This window comes from Callorhinus ursinus, unplaced genomic scaffold, assembly GCF_003265705.2.
Source record: "Callorhinus ursinus isolate GAN/ISIS: 27379988/994484 unplaced genomic scaffold, GSC_fseal_2.0 scaffold81, whole genome shotgun sequence".
NCBI lineage: Eukaryota > Metazoa > Chordata > Mammalia > Carnivora > Otariidae > Callorhinus > Callorhinus ursinus.
This window is the reverse complement of record NW_027397143.1, coordinates 984,005-1,008,950: the sequence shown is the minus strand read 5'-3', so window position 1 is coordinate 1,008,950 and position 24,946 is coordinate 984,005. Positions and strand designations below refer to the sequence as shown.

The following is a 24,946-nucleotide window of genomic DNA, read 5'->3' as shown; positions in this document are numbered from 1 at the left end:
CAATCAGACAATGCAAAGAAACAAATGCATCCGAATCAGTAAGGAAGAAAGAAAACTGTAACATATTGCATAATACATAGTACTATACATAGAAAAGCCTAAAGTCTCCAACAAGAAACTCTTAGAAGTAATACATGAATTCAATACAGTTTCATGATACAAAATTAATATATAGTAATCATTTGCTTTTTTATACACCAATAATGAAGTTTAAAAAATCCCATTTAAAATTTCGTGAAAACATAAAATACCTGGGATTAAACTTCGCCAAGGAGGTAAAGGACCTATGCTCTGAAAATTATAAAATATCAATTAAAGGAATTTAGATGATAAAAACAAATAGAAAGTTATTCCATGCTGCTAGATTGGAAGAATTTATACTGTGAAAATATCCATACTACCCAAATCAAGCTACAAATTCAATGCAATCCTTATCAAAATACCAATAGCAGTTTTCTCATAAATAAAACGAATAATTGTCAGATATGTACAGAACCACAAAAGACCTTGAATACCCAAAGCAATGTTGAGAAAGAAAAATAAAGCTGGATATGTCACAATCCCAGATTTCAAAATATACTATAAAGCTATAATAATTAAAGCAGTATGTTATTGGCACAGAGAATAGACAAACAGATAAATGTAATTCAATAGAGACACCAGATATAAACCCATGCTTATATGGTCATTAATCTATGGCAAAGGAGGCAAGCACATACAGTGGGAGAATAAACCCTCTTCAATAAATAGTCCTGGGTAAACTACATAACTACATGCAAAATAATGAAACTGACTCACTTCCTTAAACCATACACAGAAATAAAAATGGTTTGAAGACATAAATCTGAGATATGAACCCATAAAGCTACTGGAAGAAAACATAGGCAACAATCTCTTTGACATTGTTCTTTTTTTTAATGATTGTTATTTTTGTTGTTGTTGTTCATTGAAAGAGAAGGAAAAAGTGGGAGACAGAGAGCATGAGCAGGGCAGGGGCAGAGGGAAAGAGATGGGGAGAATCTCAAGCAGATTCTGGGCTAAGCACAGAGCTTGACACAAGGCTCAGTCGCAGACCCAGGTGCCCCTCTATGACATTGTTCTTAACAACATATTTATGTATATGTCTGTGGAGGCAAAGGAAACAAGCAAACAAAAAGCTAAACTATTGGGACTGCACCAAATAAAAAGCCTTTGCACAGAGGTGGCTATGCGGCTCAGTCAGTTAAGCATCAGACCCTCGGGGGGATCCTAAACCACCGGTGAGCGACAGCCTTGCACACTGGGGACAGAGCACAGACTCGGAGACCAGTAGCGGTGGGGAAAGGACTTTAGGGCAGCCCCCAGGACGGGAACCCGGAGTGGCGGGGTCATGTGTTTGAACTGGGAGCTGCTGGCTGTTTTAGAAGCACAAAGGGCAGAGACATGCCCCGATCTGGAGGCAGGACTGGGAGCACTGCAGAGGGGTGCACAACCCAGGATGCTGCAGTTTATAGCAGCACAGACAGAAATGGAGACAGTGTGGCCTGGAGATCTCACTGAAGAACAGACTACGATCTCTCTGCTCTGAGGCAGAGGGTTGGAAATGGTCTCTTCTGCTCTGACTCTAGGAAGAGACATGAAAAGATGCCAAGAAAAGCGGCCAGAGAACAAACCCCCCCAAAACTGGTTCCCACTGAACCCATCCCCCGCCACAGGGGGCAGGACAACTCTGCCCAAACAGCGTTGCCTGAGTAACAGTGCGGCAGGCCCCTCCCCCAGAAGACAGGCTGGGAAAACAAGAGGCCAGCAACCCTAAGGTCCCTAGAAAACAGGGGCATCTTGCTTGGGTTCTGGTCAATAATTTGGACTCTATACATTCCCTCAACCACCCCTCAACAGAATGACTAGGATGAGGAACCCCCAAAATAGAAAAGACTCAGAGATTATAACTTAAGCTGCAGATTTACAAATGGATGCAGTTATAACCAAGATGTCAGAGATGGAATTCAGGCTAGCAATTGTGAAGGCAATAGTTAGAATGGAGAAATCAATTAATGGCGACATAGAGTCTCTAAGCGCAGAAATCAAAGCTGAATTGGCAGAACTTAAAAATGTTATCAATGAGATCCAATCCAATCTAGATAATCTAACAGCTAGGGTAAGTGAGGCAGAAGAATGAAAAAGCGACCTGGAAGACCATATAATAGATAAAAAGGGAAAAGGGGAGGCCAGGGAAAAACAACTAAGAATCCATGAAAATAGAATCAGAGAAATAAGTGACACCATGAAGCGTTCCAATGTCAGAATAATTGGAATCCCGGAGGGAGTGGAGAGAGAGAGAGGACTAGAAGATGTATTTGAACGAATCATAGCTGAGAACTTTCCTAATCTGGGGAATGAAACAAACATTCGAGTCCTAGAGGCAGAGAGGACCCCTCCCAAGATCAAGAAAAACAGGCCAACACCCAGGCATGTAATAGTAAAACTCACAAATCTTAGAACCAAGGAAACCATCTTAAGGGAAGTTAGGGGGAAGAGATTCCTTATGGACAGAGGGAGGAACATCAGAATAACGTAGACCTATCCACAGAGACCTGGCAAGCCAGAAACGCCTGGCAAGACATATTCAGGGTACTAACATGCAGCCAAGGATACTTTATCCAGCAAGGCTGTCATTCAGAATGCAAGGAGAGACAAGGATTTTCCAGGACTGGCAGAAATGGAAAGAATATGTGACCATCAAGCCAGCCCTGCAAGAAATATTAAGGGGTTTTCTATCAAATGGAAGACCCCAAGAGTAGTATAGACCAGAAATTTACAGAGACAATCTATAGAAACAGGGACTTCACAGGTAACAGGATGATATTAAAATCATATCTTTCAGTAGTCACTCTCAATGCAAAGGGCCTAAATGCTCCCATGAAATGACACATGGTTGCAGAGCTTCCATGACTGGGAGAAACTGAAAGAATATGTGACAACTAAGCTGGCCCTGCAAGAAATATTAAGGGGGTTCTATAAAAGGAGAAAGACCCCAAGAGTGATATACAACAGAAATTTACAGGGACAATCTATAAAAACAACATCTTCACAGGCAACATGATGACAATTAATTCATATCTTTCAATAATCACTCTCAGCGTGAATGGCCTAAATGCTCCCATAAAATGGCACAGGGTTGCAGATTGGATAAAAAGACAGGACCCATCCATATGCTGCCTACAAGAGACTCATTTTGAGCCTAAAGATACATCCAGACTGAAAGTGAAGGGATGGAGATCCACCTTCCATGCCAGCAGACCTCAAAAGAAAGCTGGGGTAGCAATTCTTATATCAGACAAATTAGATTTTAAACTAAAGTCTGTAATTAGAGACACAGACAGACACTATATCATTCTTACAGGGTATATCCAACAAGAAGATCTAACAATTATAAATATCTATGCCCCCAACATGGGAGCAGCCATCTACATAAGCCAGCTGTTAACCAAAATAAAGAGTCATATTGATAACAATACATTAAATGTAGGAGACCACAATGCTCCACTCTCAGCAATGGACAGATCATCTAAGCAGAAAATCAACAAGGAAACAAGGACTTTGAATAATACACTGCACCAGATGGACCTCATAGATATATACAGAACATTCCACCCTAAAACAACAGAATACTCATTCTTCTCAAGTGCACATGGAACTTTCTCCAGAATAGACCACATGCTGGGTCACAAATCAGGCCTCAACCAATACCAAAAGATTGAGATTATTTCCTGCATATTCTCAGACCATGATGCTTTAAAACTGGAACTCAATCACAAGAAAAAATTTGGCAGAAATTCCAACACTTGGAAGCTCAAGAATGTTTGGGTCAACCAGGAAATCAAAGAAGAACTTAAACAATTCATGGAAATCAATGAGAACTAAAACACATTGGCCCAAAACCTATAGGATGCTGCAAAGGCTGTCCTAAGGGGGAAATACATAGCCATCCAAGCCTCACTCAAAAAAATAGAAAAATCCCGAATTCACCAACTAACTCTACACCTTAAAGAACTAGAGAAAAAGCAACAAACAATGCCTAAGACAGGCATTAGAAGAGAAATAATTGAAATTAGAGCAGAGGTCAATGAACGAGAAACCAGAAACACAGTAGATCAGATCCACGAAACTAGAGGATGGTTCTTTGAAAGAATTAAAAAGATCGATAAACCACTGGTCAGACTTATCCAAAAGAAAAGAGAAAGGACCCAAATTAATAAAATTGTGAATGAAAGGGGAGAGATCACAACTAACACCGAGGAAAAAGAAACAATTATTAGAAATTATTATCAACAACTATATGCCAATAAATTGAGCAATCTGGATGAAATGGAGGCCTTCCTGGAAACCTATAAGCTGCCAAGACTGAAACAGGAAGAAATTGACAACTGAATAGGCCAACAACCAGTAATGAGATTAAAGCAGTGATCAAAAACCTCCCAAAAAACAAGAGTCCAGGGCCTGATGTATTCCCTGGGGAATTCTACCAAACATTCAAAGAAGAAATAATACCTATTCTACTGAAGCTGTTTAAAAAAATAGAAACAGAAGGAAAACTTCCAAACTCATTCTATGAGGCCAGCATTACTTTAATCCCCAAACCAGGCAAAGACAACATCAAAAAGGAGAATTTCAGACCAATGTCCCTGATGAATATGGATTCCAAAATCCTCAACAAAATCCTAGCTAATAGGATCCAACAATACATTAAAAGGATCATCCACCATGACCAAGTGGGATTTATCCCCAGGATGCAACTGTGGTTCAACATTTGCAAATCAATCAATGTGATAGAACACATTAATAAGAGGAAGGAGAAGAACTATATGGTCCTCTCAATTGTTGCAGAAAAGCATTTGACAACATACAACATCCTTTTCTGATTAAAACTCTTCAGAGTATAGGGATAGAGGGAACGTTCCTCAAGTTCATAAAATCCATCTATGAAAAACCCACAGAGAATATCATCCTCAATGGGGAAAAACTGAAAGCATTTCCCTTAAGGTCAGGAACACGTCAAGGATGCCCAAACTCACGACTATTGTTCAACATAGTACTAGAAGTCCTAGCAACAGCAATCAGAAAACAAAAAGAAATAAAAAGTATTCAAATGGGCAAAGAAAAAGCCACTCTCTCTTTTCGCAGACAACATGATACTTTATGTGGAAAACCCAAAAGACCCCCCCCCAATTGCTAGAACTCATACAGCAATTCAGTAATGTGGCAGGATACAAAATCAATGCACAGAAATCAGTTGCTTTCTTATAAACTAACAACGCAACTGTATAAATAGAAATTAGGGAAACGATTCCATTTACAATAGCACCAAAAACCATAAGATACCTCGGAATAAACCTAACCAAAGAGGTAAAGGATCTATACTCTAGGAACTACAGAACACTCATGAAAGAAATTGAAGAAGACACAAAAAGATGGAAAAATATTCCATGCTCATGGATCGGAAGAATAAACACTGTTAAAATGTCTATGCTACAAAGAGCAATCAATATCTTCAACACCATCCTGATCAAAATTCCAATGACATGTTTCAAAGTGCTAGAACAACAATCCTAAAATTTGTATGGAATCAGAAAATACCCCGAATTGCCAACGAAACGTTGAAAAAGAAAAACAAAGCTGCGGGCATCACATTGCCTGATTTCAAGCTATATTACAAAGCTGTGATCACCAAGACAGCATGGTACTGGCACAAAAATAGACATATAGACCAATGGAACAGAATAGAGAACCCAGATATGGATCCTTAACTCTATGGTCAAATAATCTTTGACAAAGCAGGAAAAAACATGCAATGGAAAAAAGACAGTCTCTTCAAGACGATGGACTCTGAAAAACAAACTGAGGGTTCTGGAGGGGAGGAGGGTAGGGGGATGGGTTAGCCTGGTGATGGGTATTAAAGAGGGCACATTCTGCATGGAGCACTGGGTGTTATGCACAAACAATGAATCATGGAACACTACATCAAAAACTAATGATGTAATATATGATGATTAACATAACAATAAAAAAATAAAAAAAAAAGACAGTCTCTTCAATAAATAGTGCTGGGAAAATTTGACAGCCACGTGCAGAAGAATGAAACTCAACCATTCTCTAACACCATACACAAAAATAAACTCAAAATGGATGAAAGACCTCAATGTGAGACAGGAATCCATCAAAATCCTAGAGGAGAACATAGGCAATAACCTCTTTCACATCGCCCACAGCAACTTCTTTCAAGATACATCTCCAAAAGCTAGTGAAACGAAATAAAAAATGAACTTTTGGGACTTCATCAAGATAAAAATCTTCTACACAGCAAAGGAAACAGTCAATAAAACGAAGGTAAATGAAAACAAACAAACAATCAAACCAAAAACAGCAACAATAAAAACTGGGGGATTCGGTTCATTCATGGAAGAAATAAAGAATAATAGTAACACAAAATTCATAAATGGTTTGTAAAGGGTCTTAAGCATTTAAAATTGGAAACAAGAAAAACTATACAGAAACAAGAAAAACTCCCATGAAATGGGAGAAGATATTTGCAAATGACACTACAGATAAAGCGCTGGTATTCAAGATCTATAAAGAACTTCTCAAATTCAACACCCAGAAAACAAATGATCAAGTCAAAAAATGGGCAGAAGATATGAAAAGACACTTCTCTGAAGAAGACATACAAATGGCTAACAGACACATGAAAAAATGTTCATCATCATTAGCCATCAGGGAAATTCAAATCAAAACCACATTGAGATACCATCATACAGTAGTTACAATGGCAAAAATGGACAGGGAAAGAAACAACAAGTGTTGGGAGAGGTTGTGGAGAAAGGGGAACCCTCTTACACTGTTGGTGGGAATGCAAGTTGGTACAGCCACTTTGGAAAACACTGTGGAGGTTCCTCAAAAATTTAAAAACAGAGCTACCCTATGACTCAGGAATTGCCCTCCTGGGTGTTTTCCCCAAAGACACAGATGTAGTGAAAAGAAGGGCCATATGCGCCCCAATGTTCATAGCAGCAATGTCCGCAATAGCCAAACTGTGGAAAGAGCCGAGATGCCCTTCAACAGATGAATGGATAAAGAAGATGTGGTCCATATATACAATGGAATATTACTCAGCCATCAGAAAGGATGAATACCCAACTTTTCCATCAACATGGATGGGACTGGAGGAGATTGTGCTAAGTGAAATAAGTCAAGCAGAGAAAGTCAATTATCATATGGTTTCACTTATTTGTGGAACATAAGGAACAGCCTGGAAGACATTAGGAGAAGGAAGGGAAAAATGAGAGGGGGAATTGGAGGGAGAGATAAACCATGAGAGACTATGGACCCTGAGAAACAAACAGGGTTTTAGAGGGGAAGGGGGAGGGGGGATGGGTTAGCCTGGTGATGGGTATTAAGGAGGGCACGTACTGCATGGAGCACTGGGTGTTATATGAAAACAGTGGATCATGGATCACCACATCAAAAACTAATGATGTATTGTATGGTGACTAACGTAACATAAAATTAAAAAAAAAAAGAAAAACAACTTTTTCATACTGACCAAGAAGACAGTATTGGACATTTTGCAAAATGCCTATATTGTACATGAATTTAGCTGTATAAAGTATATCATTTGCATGAACTGTCAGGTGATAAGAGTAAACTTTAACACAGCACTATGCATCTCTTCACACTCTGGGATGTTTTGTAGTTGTTGTTGCTGTTTGTTTCTTTGTTTAATCTTACCTTTGAAAACTGTCCTGATTCTTTTCAGCACAGTTGAGGTAAGGCATGTTGCAGGAAAGTAGCCCTCAAGATACTGGAAACTTGATTAATGGAGAAAAAAAAAAACAGAAATACATCTAGTTCTGCAAGAATAGCTGCATAAGGTTATCTATAGCATTGACATTAGCTCTGAGGAGAGCATTCGTTTAAAGATCTCATTGGGCACATTGAAAATTGAGGCACAGAAGTCCCACAGACTGTGGGTAGCCAGTCCTGCTTAGAGAAAAGTTATCAAGTTAGAGCACAGAGAAACAGGCTCTCTTATGAGACATTTTTTTTTCCCCTAGGGACCGGAGAAAGGCAGTCACAAGTAGTCATGGGCTGGGTAAAAACCTTAATTTGTTAATGTCTTCTTGCTTATGCTCATGAAGAAATGTTCTGAATGCTGCTCTAGCCTGTAACCCCCCCACACAAATATGAAAGAACACCTGCATTCTGATACCAGAAAATGCCATTTTAATGCTAAACTAAGACTTCAGTTAACAACTTATGTCACAGAGAATTTGATTATCTTTGGGTAAACAAGCACATAAAAAAAACAGAGAAATAATCTAGTTTCTAAACCCTCATATTTAAGTGCCAGATCACAAACCAAGTGTATGTTTTTGTTTTTCTTGATGAAATAATTGACCTTGACCAGACAACCTCTATTTTCTGACAAACATGCAGAGCCATAAGTGTGTACTTAGAAATTTTTTTTCTGTATAGTTTTTCTTGTTTCCAATTTTAAATGCTTAAGACCCTTTACAAACCATTTATGAATTTTGTGTTACTATTATTCTTTATTTCTTCCATGAATGAACCGAATCCCCCAGTTTTTATTGTTGCTGTTTTTGGTTTGATTGTTTGTTTGTTTTCATTTACCTTTGGCTTTTCTAGCACACAGAATTAGAAGATAGATGGTTGCACTGATGGCCAGGAAAATCAGGATAACAGCCAACCACACTATCCAAGTATAGTCTCAAGGAACAAGGCATCTGAACAATAGAGATTGTCTCACTTAGTATCCAGCTTGGCATCAGTGGGTTGGCTGCTGGGAACAGATCCCAAGAGTTTTCTCTTGGGAGACATTGCTAAGAATGGCACAGATTCTAAGCCTCACCTGTGCCTCCCTGAAATTCTACAGAATTCAGGAATGCTAAAGAGGCTTCTGTTTCCTTTTTAGTTCCTAATGTATGGAGACTCAGAAAGTTTATTTTATAAATTATCACAATGTTTGAATATGCTTAAAAGATACAAATAATACATCAGACTTCCATGTACCCACAATCAACATTTAGCAAACATTAATATTACTCTATTACTATATATGGAAAATAATTCTGTCATAATAAGTTAAAATCTACAAATGCATTAAAGTATTTATTTTTTTCCAATTTTTCACCTTTGTTTCCCCAAACTGACATTGTAATGTGTCCTTTCTATTCCATTATTTTCTACTTAAACATATATGTGAGGACAATATGCCAATGAGTGAGAGGCATGTGGAGCTTCTTAAAGAGTAAAGGAGAAATTGTGACATCTTGGTTAACAAGCCAAATGGGATTCATGGTTTTAGAGACAAACTTTTCTTTCAATTCAAAGTTTCTTATGAGACATCTGTCAGCTAGCAACTGAAATCAGTAAAATTCACTATTGTTTTGATATTTTTCTACTTAATATTGTTCTTTTAAAAGAGATATCAAGGACACTTTCATTCAAGGACTACCCTCATTTAAGATCTCAACAAGATGTCTGTGGAATTTTTAATTGGTGATCTCAAATACATAAATATAATAAAAAACTTTTAAAAAATATTTTATCTCTTACATTCAGATTTTCAAGAGCTTTATAATATTGCCCCAACTCATGCCACCCTATTATGTTTCAACTCATTTCTTCAGTATAAAAATGTCAGTAAGAAACTGCTAATTTCCTCTATTCTTCGTTTTACTAAAGTTATTGAACAAAAATCCTTTGTTCTGCTGTATGTGTTTGCTTCTTTCACATTCCCAAACTCAAGTTCTCTTTCTAATTATATTAAAACAATGTGATTTCCCAAACCAAAGGATTATAGAAATGGCACTTCACTTGTTGATAAAAGATCATACAAATATTTATCTACTGTAGGAAAGCATATTGTGACTCAGTATTTTTCTAAGAAATGGGGACATAAAAGAAATAAGATATAGTGTCCTTGGGAGTTTATTATTCTGTCTCGGGAAATAGTTAAACAAATAATCACAATAATGTATGAGTAAAGAGTGCACTTAACACAGAATAGGTTGAAGACAGCTTCCTGGGAAGATAAGATGAAGTATTGAGGGACCAGTAGGAAACTCTTAGTGACAGGAAAATAGAACAAGTGTGTCAATAACAGCTTACCAGAGGTATTGCATGGTTGAATATTCAGAGAATTAATGTGAGGTAGGAGGAGTTGGAGACAAGGAGGAGAGGGATGAAAGATGAAGCTGGAGAGATAAGAAAGGACAAGAGATAGAGTGTTGTTGACTGAGTGAAATACTCCAGATAAAGACATTTGTATAAACAGAAGTTGGGGGAGATAATTTGGGCAAACTCCTTTGAAAGATCACTTTGGGTAGGCATAAAGAATCGATTGGAGTGTCTGAGCTCTTCTTTGCCTGTGATATTAAATATATTAGTTAATACTCATAGCAATTTCATGAGGTAGACACTAATATTACCCATATTTAACAGATGGAAACTGAGCACAGGGAGCTCAGTACTTACACAAGATCATGAAGCTGGGAAATGGCCCTACCAGGATTCAAATTCAATTTGACAGATGGGAGAAAACACCAAGTTGTGAAAAGTGGCTCTCGCTAGGCAGTGGATCAGGAGAAGTTTAGGAGGAACTTGGAAATATTCCTCAAAATACTTTTTCACTCTTTGAATGCTTTTGTGCATTCACATATTCATTTTTATAAAGTAGAACAGTGACATTTCTGTCACAAAAAGAAATACAAAACAAGACCAAATATGAATTTTTACAAGTTCTTCACATTAAGAGTTGCAAATGGATAAACTAGAACATTCTTCTAGGTCTGTCAGTCATAGGTCTTTGTCAGTAATATCTTCTCAATTAGCAGTGATATCTCAAGATACAGACTTTGGAGGGAACTGACCTGCCATGGAAACAGGCATTTCCTTCTCCACTTTGAGTATTAGGTTCCTTACAACACAGGACACATTTGCTGTTGAACTTTTGTCCACTGTGAGAGATGATTTCACATGAAACAGTTCATTTTCTTCCATTGTCTTTGTCTCAGAGACTGGTGCCAAGTGCAGTCCTTGATGGTCCCTCCATTGTAGCTCAGGCTCTGGATACCACCCCACAGATGTGCAGGTCAACTTAATATCCCTTCTATTGCCAGACTCAATGTGAATATGAGGAACCATACCTGAGACTAGAATAGCGAAAGAGAGACAGAGAAATTACACTTCTCCAAGTGTTTTGTTGCCATTTTACATGTTAATAAACCTCTATGAAACTCAATTTTCTTATATATAAAAGTGGAAGTTAGAAAATTAACTAGTCATGGAGAACTTTGGAGAAAAACCAGCTGTATCAACATTTAACAAAGTACCCAAATGCCCAGCATGTCTGTATTAATTGTTTTCTTTTTACCCCTCTCCCCTTTGAAACATTACTGAGTATTTTATCTGACGATTCTTAAAGTTGGGTAGAAAAACATCCATCAAATCACTTGGTACCTCTAAAGCTAAAGGCACACATCAGTTGGTGGTATTCTGTGGAAAATTGTTAGTCATTCTCCAAATATCTTTTAATGCCTAGTTATAAAGATGTTATTTTAAATAAAGAATTATGATGTTGGGAACACTACTAACATCAATGTGGTTCAAATAAACTAGGTATGGGTGGCTACTGAGCACCTGAAATAGGAACTGATTAAATGTATATCAACAACATTTAAATTTCAATGTAACATGTGGTTAGTAGCTATGATTTTGGATAGAACCCTTTGGGGAAAGATATAAATTTTAACTGTGGATATGTCAGCCCAGGTTAAGAATGCATTTTCCAACCCCTGCCCCTTACAATTAGGAGTGGCTTTGATACGCTGATGGTAGTATTTGAAAAGAAAATTATGTGTATGTCTTCTAGAATATTTCCCTCAAAATTGAGAGATACACCTTTCCCTTCACTCTTTCTCCCTTCTCAAGGGCTAGAGCACACTGTCTGTGAGTCACCTTCAAAAGTGGATTATGTGGCTGTGGCAAAACATCAAGATAAGAAATGTGTGAACCTCACAGTGTCTAGCCATTCTTTCAGTTCTGTGCTCCCTTCTGCCTTTAACTCAGAGAAAAGAAGCTCTGGTTTAAGCTACTGTCTTTTGAAATTCAGTGAATGGTATGCAGCATTCCACAGAGTATTATGCAGAGTAAGTAATACAGCCTATAACAACAACAACAAAGATCAAATTGACTGGGATCAAATTATCCCTGTTGTGGTTTGAATTATGTCTTCTTTTTTTTTTTTTTTTTAAGATTTTATCCATTTATTTGACATAGAGAGGCCCAGAGAAGGTACACAAGCAGGGGGAGTGGAAGAAGCAGGCTTCCCGCTTAGCAGGGAGCCTGATGCGGGACTAGATCCCAGGAACCTGGGATCATGACCTGAGCTGAAAGCAGAAGCTTAATGACTGAGCCACTCAGGCACCCCTGAATTATGTCTTCTGAAAAGATATGTTCAAGTCCTAACCTTCAATATCTGTGCCCTTATTCGGAAACCATTTTGTACATGTAATTAGTAAAGAGGAAATTTTACTGGATTAGGGTGGGTCCTAATCCAAAGGGATGTGGTCTTTATAAACCAAAAGAAATTTGAACACAGAGACACAGGGAAGTGACCCTGTGAAGATGGAGGCAGAGAATGGAGAAATTTCAGCACAAGCCAAGGCATGGCTGGGGCTACCAAAAGCTGGAAGAGGCAAGGAAACACTCTCCTGAGATGCTTCCCTGGGACCATAACCCTGATGACACCTTGGTTGTGGACTCTGGCCTCCAGAACTGTGAGAAGATGCATTTCTGTTGTTTTTAGACCATCCCATTTGTAATAATTTGTTAAGGCAGTCCTTCTATTAGGTTGGTGAAGGAAAATTATCTAATGTCATCTGATGTTGCATGGATGGCCAGACCCTGACAAACACCAGAGGAGGTAGTAAATAGCATGCCACACGAGTGATGACCTCGTTGGCACAGTGGTCCCTCCAGTGTTGGTACTGATAAATGGTATTATCAGAATACAGTAGCTTTGAGAATCAGTAAAGCATCATGGTTGTGAGGATAAGCTCTGGAGTCAAAGGTTGTATTTGTACTGGCTGGCATCAGTGACCCAGTGTAACTAATGACCTGGTCTCTGTATACATCCATTCCCTTTTTGTAAAATGAGGATAAAAGTGTCTCAACCCATATAATGGGTGTAAAATTACTCCATATAAACTGCTTACTGGGTTATAATAAATAAATATTATTCACCTTAAAGTGTTAATCAATTAAGAAAACAAGGAAAAGAAGATTTCCATTTTATGGGATCTTTCAATTTGAAAGGCTATCCCATTACATTTCATGTATTCGGCTACCTTCTAAGAGTTGAAGGGAAATGCAATTATGGGTGGGTATTTTCTGAAGACAAAATTATATAAATCAGTTTTTTTTTTGGTAGAAACATGATAAATGTTTCATTACTGTCTGATTTTCTGGAGAGAGAAAAGTAATGTTGTACTTCAAGTTATTCCACTCTCTTTACCTTATTAAATGTGTGGGGTAAGGGTAAAATACATTGTGTGGGTCTAGCATCAGTTAAAAATAAGAGTGGGAATTAAGGGTGGGGGTATGGATATTTTTAGAGGATTGAAACGTGTATTCCAAATGTTGCCTTAGCCATTAATGATGTAAGTGGAATTATCAAGTTAAGACAGAGGGGTCAAAGTGGAGAAAAGCTCACCAGCATGAGAGGAAAACAGGTCATCATGGTTTTCCCACTATTGTGGGTTTCTAACTGGCATACTCGAGGCCTGGATGGTTTCTGACATAGCACAGGCTGACTTAAATACATTCTTTACCCATTTTAAAACTCTGGGATTTTCATTGTCTTATGGCCAGGGTAGAGAGAGAAAACCTGTAGAGTCCACCATTACAAGATTATATCACCTAATATCAGAACCTTCAATTTTATTTCTTAACTCTTAGAAAATATTTTGGTTAAGTTTGGTTAAAATTTCTTTGGATATTCTGGGCCTAGTAAAAAAGTGGGTGGAATTTATCACTCTTATTTGTAATATATGCTCACAGTGCAAATTAAGATCACCATAGGCTTTATCTTAGTTTTATTTTAAAGAAGTGTGCTTGGGTAGCAAATACAACTTCCCTTGCATATATGATTTGGAAAAATCAATGAAATGATGTATCAGATAACCTCATCTACAAGATATAGGAGATTGTAAAGTAGATTCTAGAAAATGTGTCAATTAACCATTGTTGGAGCTGATAACAAACTCATGCAGAAGCACAATGTCAGAGTTTAGTGGCAATAGCTTCAAGATAGGAATTATAGTCTAAAGAAACAGGTAAAATGGAAGAATAGTGGCAAGTTGTTTTCTATTTAGTGATAGGGTAACTGTACAAAGAACAAATAAATCTGAGATAATGAAAATTGAGATAGTTCTAAGAAATGACATGTTGTTCATTGAAGAAGCAATAGTAGCAACTGGCTTTCTAATTGAAAGCCCTTGATAAGGGTTTACTCAAGGTTTAGGAAATGTTTGTAGGACTTCTAGAAGTAGATGTCTAACACATGGATTTCTTCAGAAATTACCACAGTAGAGTGAATGATCCCTGCTCTTAAGGAAATCTCAGTGAATGGATGAACATAATTGGTCTCATTCATTCTTAGTGCCTGGTTAAATACCTCCTGTGGGAGTGACACTCATTTGCATACAATAGAGACTTGCAGTGAGGAACTCCAGTATACTTACCTAAAGATTCAGATTTTCTCTAAACCCAGAAGGAATCTCAGAAGGAGGCAACTACTCTTTCCCTGACTCGGCAGAAAATCTCTTAGGGGATGTGTGGATCAAAGTGTACGGTAACAAAAACTTTGACTCAAAAGAAAAACAAACTGAGGGTTCTAGAGGGGAGGGGGGAGGGGGATGGGTTATCCTGGTGATGGGTATTGAGGAGGGCACGTTCTGCATGGAGCACTGGGTGTTATGAACAAACAATGAATCATGGAACACTGCACCAAAAACTAATGATGTAATATATGGTGATTAACATAACAATAAAAAAATAAAAAAAAATAAATTCCAAAAAAAAAAAAAGGCATTTAAAACTTGCAAGCAAGTGTCTTTGCAATAGCCTCCTTTAATTTATGAAGAATCATATAAGTATCCACCCCTTATTATGTAAATGGGTATGGATTAAGGATTACTTAGGGCATATGCAGAATTATCACTAAATAGGAGATAGGAGCATTTGCAAACAGGTCAGGGAGTCCTGAAGGAGAAGATTTTCCTGCCTTTGGGAAGAAGGTCAATATTATTGGTTCCATCTGATGTATTGGGCTCATTTCTCAAAATGTCCATCACAAAGGAGGTGATACAGAAACTCATCATCTGAGCTAAGTATAAAACCCTATAGTGTTTATAGAGAAAATGCTGACTATGACTCAGTGTGTGGTTGAATTAGAATCCTCACCTTTCATTCTGGCAGTACAGTTGTGTTGTGTTGCTTTGTTTTGTTTTGTTTTGTTTTTGTGGAAAATATCTGAGAGTGAGTGAGATTTAAGAGGACAGATTATGCAGGGACCTGAATAATCAAGGATGTCATATTGAGAGTCAGCAACACCACATCTGACTGGACTATTGCCAGAGTGGGTAGCAGCAAGGTGCAGAAAATGTAGCCTGGTAGCAGGCTGGTGAGATTCTTTCTGCCTCTGTTTAGTTCCTTCTCTGTTTCTGAATAGAGACTAAGATACATTCTTGGGACTCTTCTGAGATAGTACCTACTATAACCCCTGTTCTTTCTTTCCTTCAAAGTAATGATGTTGCAATAGAAAACATGAAAATATATTTTTACTACAGCCAAAGAATGTTGGGACAGACTGATTAGATTATTTTTACTTATTTAACTTTCTTGGCATTCCCTCATAGTGTTTATAAAGATTTAGCCACCTTTATCCATCTATATGGATACTTTAGACTCCTGATGGAAAAAAATAATAATAATAAAATTTGTGTAGGAGTTTTCACTGTAGAGACTCACCTGTGCCAGCACTTGGAATGTTGCCTCATTGTAGTATGTGGAGCTTTCAAAGAAACATGCATACTCCCCTCCATCTGAAAGTTGGATGGGATGGATCTTTAGGGCAACATGCCCTTTGGTAATATTCTCCTTCAGTAACTCTGTCCTCCTTTGGTACTCTGGCCTCTGCTTCTCCATATCACTCCAGGAAGTACCATAATGATGCACCAGGCCTAGAGGATCATTCCAGTACCATCTCACTTCCATGTTCTGAGCATCCACTGATGGGCTGAGCTGTCAGGACAACACAGCCTCTTCCCCAACCAAGGCAATGACTGGTGTTCTTGGTCCTATCGCATGGAATTGCCCTGGAAAGTAATTTTTAAAACAATGGAATCATCACTGAGACTGTGACAGGCATGACTGTGACCATCTGATCAGTAAACAAGCAGACCAGGCTAACTGACTTAGTGAGCTGCAGCCATTTAATGAACAGAAATATAATAAGGATACACAATACACTGTTAGTGTAAGAGATAGTAGAGGACATGATGCCAATGTGCAACAGTCACATGATCCTAACAAAAATTTAATTGGGTTTTCTCTTTGTCTATGATTGGAATTCAAATTATATAAATCTCATTTTTTATGCCTTATATGCCTATATATCATATATTATTTTATAACAGTATATATTATGTAAAAATTTGATATATAATACATAGTTATAATATTTTATATTTAGTTATAATAGTTATAATTAAATATTTATATAATATATATTGTTATAAAATATTATCATTTAACAGTTGGGGATATTGAGTCAGTCAATGATTAATTATTGGGTCAGTGATTAATGAATTGAGTGAATGGTAAATTCCTTCTAAATACTTAAAGATGAAGGCATGAACTGAGAATTCTAATAGCAATAATCAAACATTTCCTTGCTTTAAAACATATATTGCCTAATATTATATAGCTTATTATGAAATATCTGAACTTTTAAAAATGAAGTTTTTGTGTTAAGAAAAAATACAATACTCTTTATATATTTCCCATTTTAGAAAATAAGTGTAAGATCCTGTATACAACATAAATTTTCCAGAGTATCACAATAGTATAGGCATAAAGAGCAACCATAGGATAAATACAAATTAATTTAAAATGATATACAGCAAGAAGCACTGTCAAATTCTTTTATTTAAGGACAAGTTTTTTATTGTATATTTTGAGACATGCATGTAATGGATTGAACCAGCTTGGCTGGAATAGTGGGTGAGATTTCTTTCTCTCTTGCAATTTCACTGAGTGTTACATGATCAATTTCAGTAGCAGATTGCTTACAATGGGCATTATCGTCTGGTTTGGTGCTTATTATTCATGAAACAATCCATTTCTTTTTTTATTGAAGAATAATTGACCTATATTGTATTAATTCCAGATGTATACCATAGTGATACATTAAAAAATGTTCACCAAAATGTCTAGTTACCATCACCAATGTTGTTAAAATATTATTGATTATATACTGTATGCTATATATTACATCCCCAGGTCTTATTTTATAATTAGAAGATGGTACCTCTTAATTCTCTTAATTTCTCATCCATACTCTCATTCCCTGACCTCTGGCAGCCATCAGTTTGTTCTCTGTATCTACGATTTTGTTTCTGGGTCGTTTGTTCATTTATTTTGTTTTGTTTTTAGATTCCACATCTAAGTGAATTTATATGGTATTTGTGTTTTTCTCACTTGTAACTTTTAACACAGACCTGTACCTCTGAAACAAAAAATACATTATATGTTAAAAAAAAAGAAAGAAAGAAAAAAGATAGTAGGAAGGGAAGAATGAAGGGAGGGAAATTGGAGGGGGAGATGAACAATGAGAGACTACGGACTCCGAGGAACAAACTGAGGGTTCTAGAGGGAAGGGGGGTGGGGGATGGGTTAGCCTGGTGATGGGTATTAAGGAGGGCACGTTCTGCATGGAGCACTGGGTGTTATATGAAAACAATGGATCGTGGATTACCACATCAAAAACTAATGATGTATTGTATGGTGACTAACATAACATGATAAAATAAAATTTAAAAAAAATACCATCTAAGTCAATTCATGTTTTCACAAATGGCAAGATATTATTCTTTCTTATGCCTGAGTATAATTCCATTGTGTGTGTGTGTGTGTGTGTGTGTGTGTGTATCTTCATTCTTATCTATTTACCTATTCACAGATTAGGTTTTCTCCATATCCTGGCAATTGTAAAAAAAAAAAATGCTACAATTAATTTGGAATGCTTGTGTCTTTTCAAATTAGTGTTTTTGTTTTTCAAGTACTTAGAAGTAGTCCACTGACTTAGAAATAGACCACTGAATCATATGGTAGTTCTATTTTATTTTTGAGAAACATCCATATATTTTCCATAGAATATGAAACAATTTGCATTCCCACCTACAGTGCATAAGGATTTCCTTCACTCCACATCCTCACAAACACTAGTAATTCCTTGTCTTTTTTATACTACTTATTCTGACAGGTGTGAGGGAGTATGTCATGATGGTTTTGATTTCAGTACATTGCCTCTTTGTTGTATTGGATATTTCCTTTTCTGTGCAAAACGTTTTTAATATACTGTGGTATTTATTTATTTATTTATTTATTTATTTATTTATTTATTTATAGTCAGTTAGACAACATATATTACATTAGTTTTTGATGTAGTGTTCAATGATTCATTGGTTGCATATAACACCCAGTGCCATTTATTTATTTATTTATTTATTTACTTACTTATTTTTGTTTTGTTATCCTAGCTTCAGTAGCTGTATCCAAAAATATGATTAAGAATGATATCAAGAGGGGTGGTGGCAAGATGGTGGAAGAGTAGGGGACCTCAATTCATCTGGTCCCTCGAATTTAGCTGTATATCTATCAAACCATTCTGAACAACCACAAGTTTAGCCTGATACATAAGAAAATGCTTTTTGCAAGGTAGGAGGTGTGAAGTCATGAATCTGTAGGAACATATCAGAAGATAAACAGAGAGGGGAGGGAGCCTCCATAAGCTGGCTACCAGAAAGTGATATAATACTGGATAGCAAATTCGGAACCCTAGAAATCTGCTCCAGTGAGAGACGTCCCTTTCTGAAAGGGGCTTAGGGGATGGAAAAGGCAGAATTCTAGGTGGGTCCCTGTGGTCTCAGGATTCCAGGAGACAAAGAAAGAACCTGGGTGCCTGAACTGATAGAGTGCTCAAACAGCTGAGCAGGGAAACTGGTTAAGGTCAGCCATCCCAGGAAGGTCTCTCAGCTTGGGTTGCCATAAACCATGAACCAGACTAGTAGGGAGATCGCTCTTTGCCTGAGCATCTGGCAAAAAAACTAGAACGTGCAGGCCAGTTACCATCCCCTGGTAGGGATGAAACAGCTATGCGCATGACTGGGCAGAAGCTAGCAGGGTCGCAGTGGCCCTGGAATGGACAGTAAAGGTGACATCCAGCTGTGACCTGGGAGAAGAAGTGTGGGGTGTTCACGTGAGCCCAAAAACCTTTGCCATCCCAAGATACAAAACACCAAGACACTCGTGGGTCCCTGGGAATCCTTGCAGGAGAATTGCAGTGGGCCTGACTACTGGGTTTCTGTGGAGCTTGGTGCACCCAGAAGTGGAGACAGTTTGACCCGCAGAGTTTATTGAAGGGGAGGACCCTGATCTTACAGCCCTGGGCTGGAGATCCAGTCATGGCCATTTTTGCTCTAACTCTCTGAAGAGGCACAGAAAGACACCAGGGAAAAAAAGCCACACAAACGGCCAGCTTATATTAAGCTCATCCCCCTGACAAAGGGTGAGGCAACTCCTCCCAGGCAAAGATATCTGAAAAACAGCACAGCATCCTCCCCACCCCCACCCCAGAAGACAGATTGGAAGAACAGGTGAATGAAAAGCTTATGGACTGCAACACTCCAGCACCAGGAGAAGATGATATATTGAGCTACAGGTGTTCTCTCGTGACTCATTTATCCTTCAGTTTAAAATTTTTCATTTTTTTCTTTACCTTTTTCCCACTTCAGTTAGATTCTTATTTTGTCAGCTTATGTTTTTAAGTTGCTTTTTAACTTTTATTGTTTTTCACATCTACATTTTAAAGATGTATGATTCATTCTACTCCTTTTTTCTCTCTATTCAATTTTATTTTTATATAAATATAAATGTTGCTTTCTTTGCAATTTTGGGATGTAGTGCCTTCTAACACACAGACCAAAACTCAGTCAAGAACAAGCAGGCCACCCTACTTTGTCCACCCTATGAGAACATAGTCTCTCTTCCCCACACTTTTTTTTTTTAATGTATGGTTCCATTGCATTTGGACTTTGTGTGATTTTATGTGGTGGCTTCTGAACTTCTGGATTTTTTCTAGAGTGTATTTTGCTTTAGTCATGACTAATATTCTGGACTGGGTTCATTGGCTTACCCATCTTTCCATGGACAGAATGAGTGGAAGGAGGAACTCACAACAAAGAAAAGAACCAGAGGTAATGTTCCCAGCCACAGAGCAAATCGATATGGATATGAGCAAGATGTCAGAGATAGAATTCAGGATAGCAATTATAAAGTTAATAGTGAGGCTTGAAAAAAGCATAAATGACAACAGAATTGCTAAGGGCAGAAATGAGATCTAATCAGGCCAAACTTAAAAATGCTATGAATGAGATGCATTCTAAATTGGATGCTCTAACAGCTAGGGCCAATGAGGATCTAGAAGACAGGCTGATGGAAAGGAACTTGAGGAAAAGAGAGAAATTCATCTAATAGCCTGTGAAGAAAGGCTTCGAGAATTTAATGAGGCCTTGAAATGAACTGATTTCTGAATTATTGGGATCCCATATGGGGTGGAAAGAGAGAGGGCTAGAAGGTATATTTGAGCAAATCAGCCCTTAAAACTTCCCTGATCTGGGGAAGGAAACAAGCATTCATGTCCAAGAAGCAGAGAGGACCACTTGCAAAATCAATAAAAAATAGATCAACACCCTGACATATAATAGTGAAGCTTGCAAATCTTAGAGGCAAAGAAACTATCCTGAGAGTAGTTAGGGAGAGAAGGTTCCTTACATATGGAGGGAGGAACATCAGAATAACATCAGACCTGTCCACAGAAACCCGCCAGGCCAGAAAGGGCTGGCAAGACATATTCAGGGTAATAAATGAGAAGAACATGCAGCCAAAAATACTTTATCCAGCAAGGCTCTCATTCAGAATGGAAGGAGAGATAAAGAGCTTCCAGGACAGACAGAAACTGAAAGAAAATGTGACAACCAAGTCAGTCCTGCAAGAAATATTAAGGGGGATTCTGTAAGTAAAGAGGGTCCCCAAGAGTAACATAGAAGGTAAGAGACAATCTACAGAAACAGGGAGTTTACAGGCAATAAAATGGCACTAAATTCATATCTTTCAGTAGTTACTCTGAATTTAAATGGGTTGAATGCTCCAATCAAAGACACAGCCTATCAGATTGGATAAAAAAGTAAGTAACATCCATAAGGTGTCTACAGGAGACTTATTTTAGATCTGAAGACAATTCCACACTGAAAATGAGGGGGTGGAGAATCTTTTACCACGATAATGGAAATCAAAAGAAAGCTGGGGTGGCAATCCTCATATCAGACAAGTTAGGTTTTAAACATAAGACTGTAGTAAGAGTTGTAAAGGGGCACTATATCATACCAAAAGTTCTATCCAACAAGAAGATCTAACAATTGTAAATATCTTTGCCCCCAACATGGGAGCAACCAATTATATAAACCAATTAATAACCAAAGTAAAGAAACATATTGATAATATGAAAAAGGTGACTTTAAAACCCAACTCACAACAATGGACAGGTCATCTAAGCAAAGATCAACAAAGAAACAAAAGGTTTGAATGACACATTGGACCAGATGGACTTCTTATATATATATATATATATATATATATATATATATATATATATATATAGAGAGAGAGAGAGAGAGAGAGAGAGAGAGAGAGAGAGAGAGAGAGAACATACCACCCTAAAACAACAGAATACTCATTCTTCTCAAGTGCACATGGAACTTTCTCCAGAATAGAACACATACTGGGTCACAAATCAGGTCTCAACTGATACCAAAAGATTGAGATTATTCCCTCCATGTTTTCAGACCACAGTGCTTTGAATCTGGAACTCAATTACAAGAAGAAATTTGGAAGGAACTCAAACTCTTGGAGGTTAAAGAGCATCCTGCTAAAGAATGAATGAGTCAAACAGGAAAATAAAGATGAACTTAAGGCATTCATGCAAACTAATGAAAATGAAAACACATCTGTTCAAAACCTATGGGGTACTGCAAAGCTGGTCCTAAGAGGGAAGTCCATAGCAATCCAAGCCTCGCTCAAAAATTTTAAAACAATTTCCATTTCTATATGCATTTATTATATATTTATTGTTTTTTAAGTTCAATTAGCCATCATCAGTTTTTGATGCAGTGTTCAATGATTCATTAGTTGTGTATGAAACCCTGTGCTCATCACATCACGTGTACTCCTTAATACCCATCACCGGGTTACCCCATTCCCCACACACCACCTTCTGCAACCCTCAGTTTGTTTCCTGGAGTCCAGGGTCTCTCATGGTTTGTCTCCCTCTCCGATTTCTTCCCATTCAGTTTTCCCTTCCTTCTCCTATGTTCCTCTGCATTTTCCTTATATTCCACATATGAGTGAAACCATATAATTGTCTTTCTCTGATTGACTTATTTCACTTAGCATAATCCCTTCCAGTTCCATCTATGTTGCTGCAAATGGTATGTATTCATCCTTTCTGATGGCTAAGTCATATGCCATTGTATATATGAACCACGTCTTATTTATCCATTCATCTGTTGAAGGACATCTTGGTTCATATATACAATGGAATATTACTCAGCTATTTGCAGTTTTGAAAGTTTTAAGGAGATGTGATTGATGGGGCGCCTGGGTGGCTCAGTTGGTTAAGCGACTGCCTTTGGCTCAGGTCATGATCCTGGAGTCCTGGGATCAAGTCCCGCATCGGGCTCCCTGCTCGACGAGGAGTCTGCTTCTCCCTTTGCCCCTCCCCCCTCTCATGTGCTCTCTCTCTCTCTCTCATTCTCTCTCTCTTTCAAATAAATAAATCTTTAAAAAAAAAAAAAAGGAGATGCGATTGACTAAAACACCATAGCAAACCAAGAGAAAGAGTATAGGAAATTCAACACAAAGATCAAGGAACAGAACTTCCAGATTTATGCCTGGGATGAAAATATAACAGAAGCAGGCCCCTTTGAATACAGCAAAATTATTGATTTTAAATATATGGAAAACATATTATGTAAAAAGGGAACATAGATGAGACTTCTAGAAGAACAGATTTTTGAAAACACACAAATGAGGAGATGGAAGTTAATGCCAACTTCAGGAAAAATGAAAGGCAGTACATGACAGAATGCACCACTGAGTTAGTTTTAAAGGACTTTTGCATTGTCAAGTTGACACAATAACTTAAAGTCGATTTGACCCTGAAATTCAATATGACTCTATTAACATTGTGAAGAAAGGAGATGAGAAGAGCACAGTGTGGGATAACTAAGTAATAATCTTTCATGCTCGAAAGATCATCCTGGAAACTGATAAATAATGAAACAAGAGATTACATAATAAAGAATACAGAAACATCAGAGGAAAAAAGCCAGAAATGTTGAGTGATTAATTCCAGAATTTGGGCAGAAATGAGGTGTAAAATTCCAAATTTGGAAGTATTTTTTAATTTTGTTTTACTTTTTAAAAATGTTGATTTAAAGATAAAGGAACTAGGGGTGCCTTGGTGGCTCAGTCAGTTACGTGTCCAATTCTTGGTTTTGGCTCAGGTCGTGACCTCAGGGTCCTGAGATTAAGCCCTGAATTGGACTCCAAGGTGAGCGTGGAGCCTGCTTATGACTCTTTCTCTCTCTCTCTTTCTGCCCCTACCCCTCTGCTTTTGCTCACTCTCTCTCAAAAAAAATAGAAGAAAAAAATTTAAAAAATATTAAAAATAATAAAGAAAAGGGAAATGAAATTAAAATCCTTTCCATATTATTAGGATTTCCGAGATGATTATGGATCCTGGGACCACCATATAGTAGATGTATGTAAACCTTAATTGTAGGCATAGTAATTGAGAATTATCATTTTTTAAAAATTAATTTATAAAATGATAATAAATATCTAGTAGGCTCATAATTTATAATTGGTAATTCAGTTTTTACAACACCACCAAATTAATTCACCATATTCGACTAGCTATTACTGTAGAAAAGCTATTGATAATTTTTGTTTCTTTCATAGATTGCTTTTACTTTTTTATTAAGTTTATATTTTGGTAACTTTTAAAATTAATTTTTTCTGTGTCTTTCTGAATATTTTCTCAGGAATACTTTATCAAAAAGAATCACTAGGCCAGTGAATTCGGACATATTTAGCTTTCTGTTTGCTTGCCCCTTTTTAACACTAGGAAGTTTTATCAAGTCCTTTGACAAAAACAGGTATCTAATTTGAATTCACACTTTTGACTAATGAGGTTGGAGTATTTCCATCTACTTTCTGACGCTATTTGAAACTTGTGGAAAATTATGTTTAGTTTTTTGACAACTTTTTAATTGAAATTTGTATTAAAAACTTGATTTCATTGGTTATTTCCCCAATTTTGCTAAATTCTTTTTTCAATTTACAAATTTTTACTCCATTGATTTCTCATGTTTTTGTAGACAGTATACTCTGTAGTAGAGGCCTGAGCCAAGCTTTTAGTGTTTAGTTACTTTTCTTTCTTTCTTTCTTTCTTTCTTTCTTTCTTTCTTTCTTTCTTTCTTTCTTT

General features: G+C 37.3%; 1 long non-coding RNA gene across 1 annotated transcript in view; it reads right to left on the bottom strand.

Annotated features, from left to right (window-relative positions):
- Positions 1-8,376: 8,376 nt before the first annotated feature.
- LOC141371612 (uncharacterized) overlaps positions 8,377-24,946 on the bottom strand; it is a 56,195-nt gene continuing 39,625 nt past the window's right edge. The window contains exons 2-3 of the long non-coding RNA XR_012376701.1: positions 16,090-16,436; positions 8,377-11,210 (exon numbers count right to left, since the gene is read on the bottom strand). This is a non-coding gene — a long non-coding RNA (uncharacterized lncRNA). The remainder of the gene's footprint in view (positions 11,211-16,089; positions 16,437-24,946) is intronic.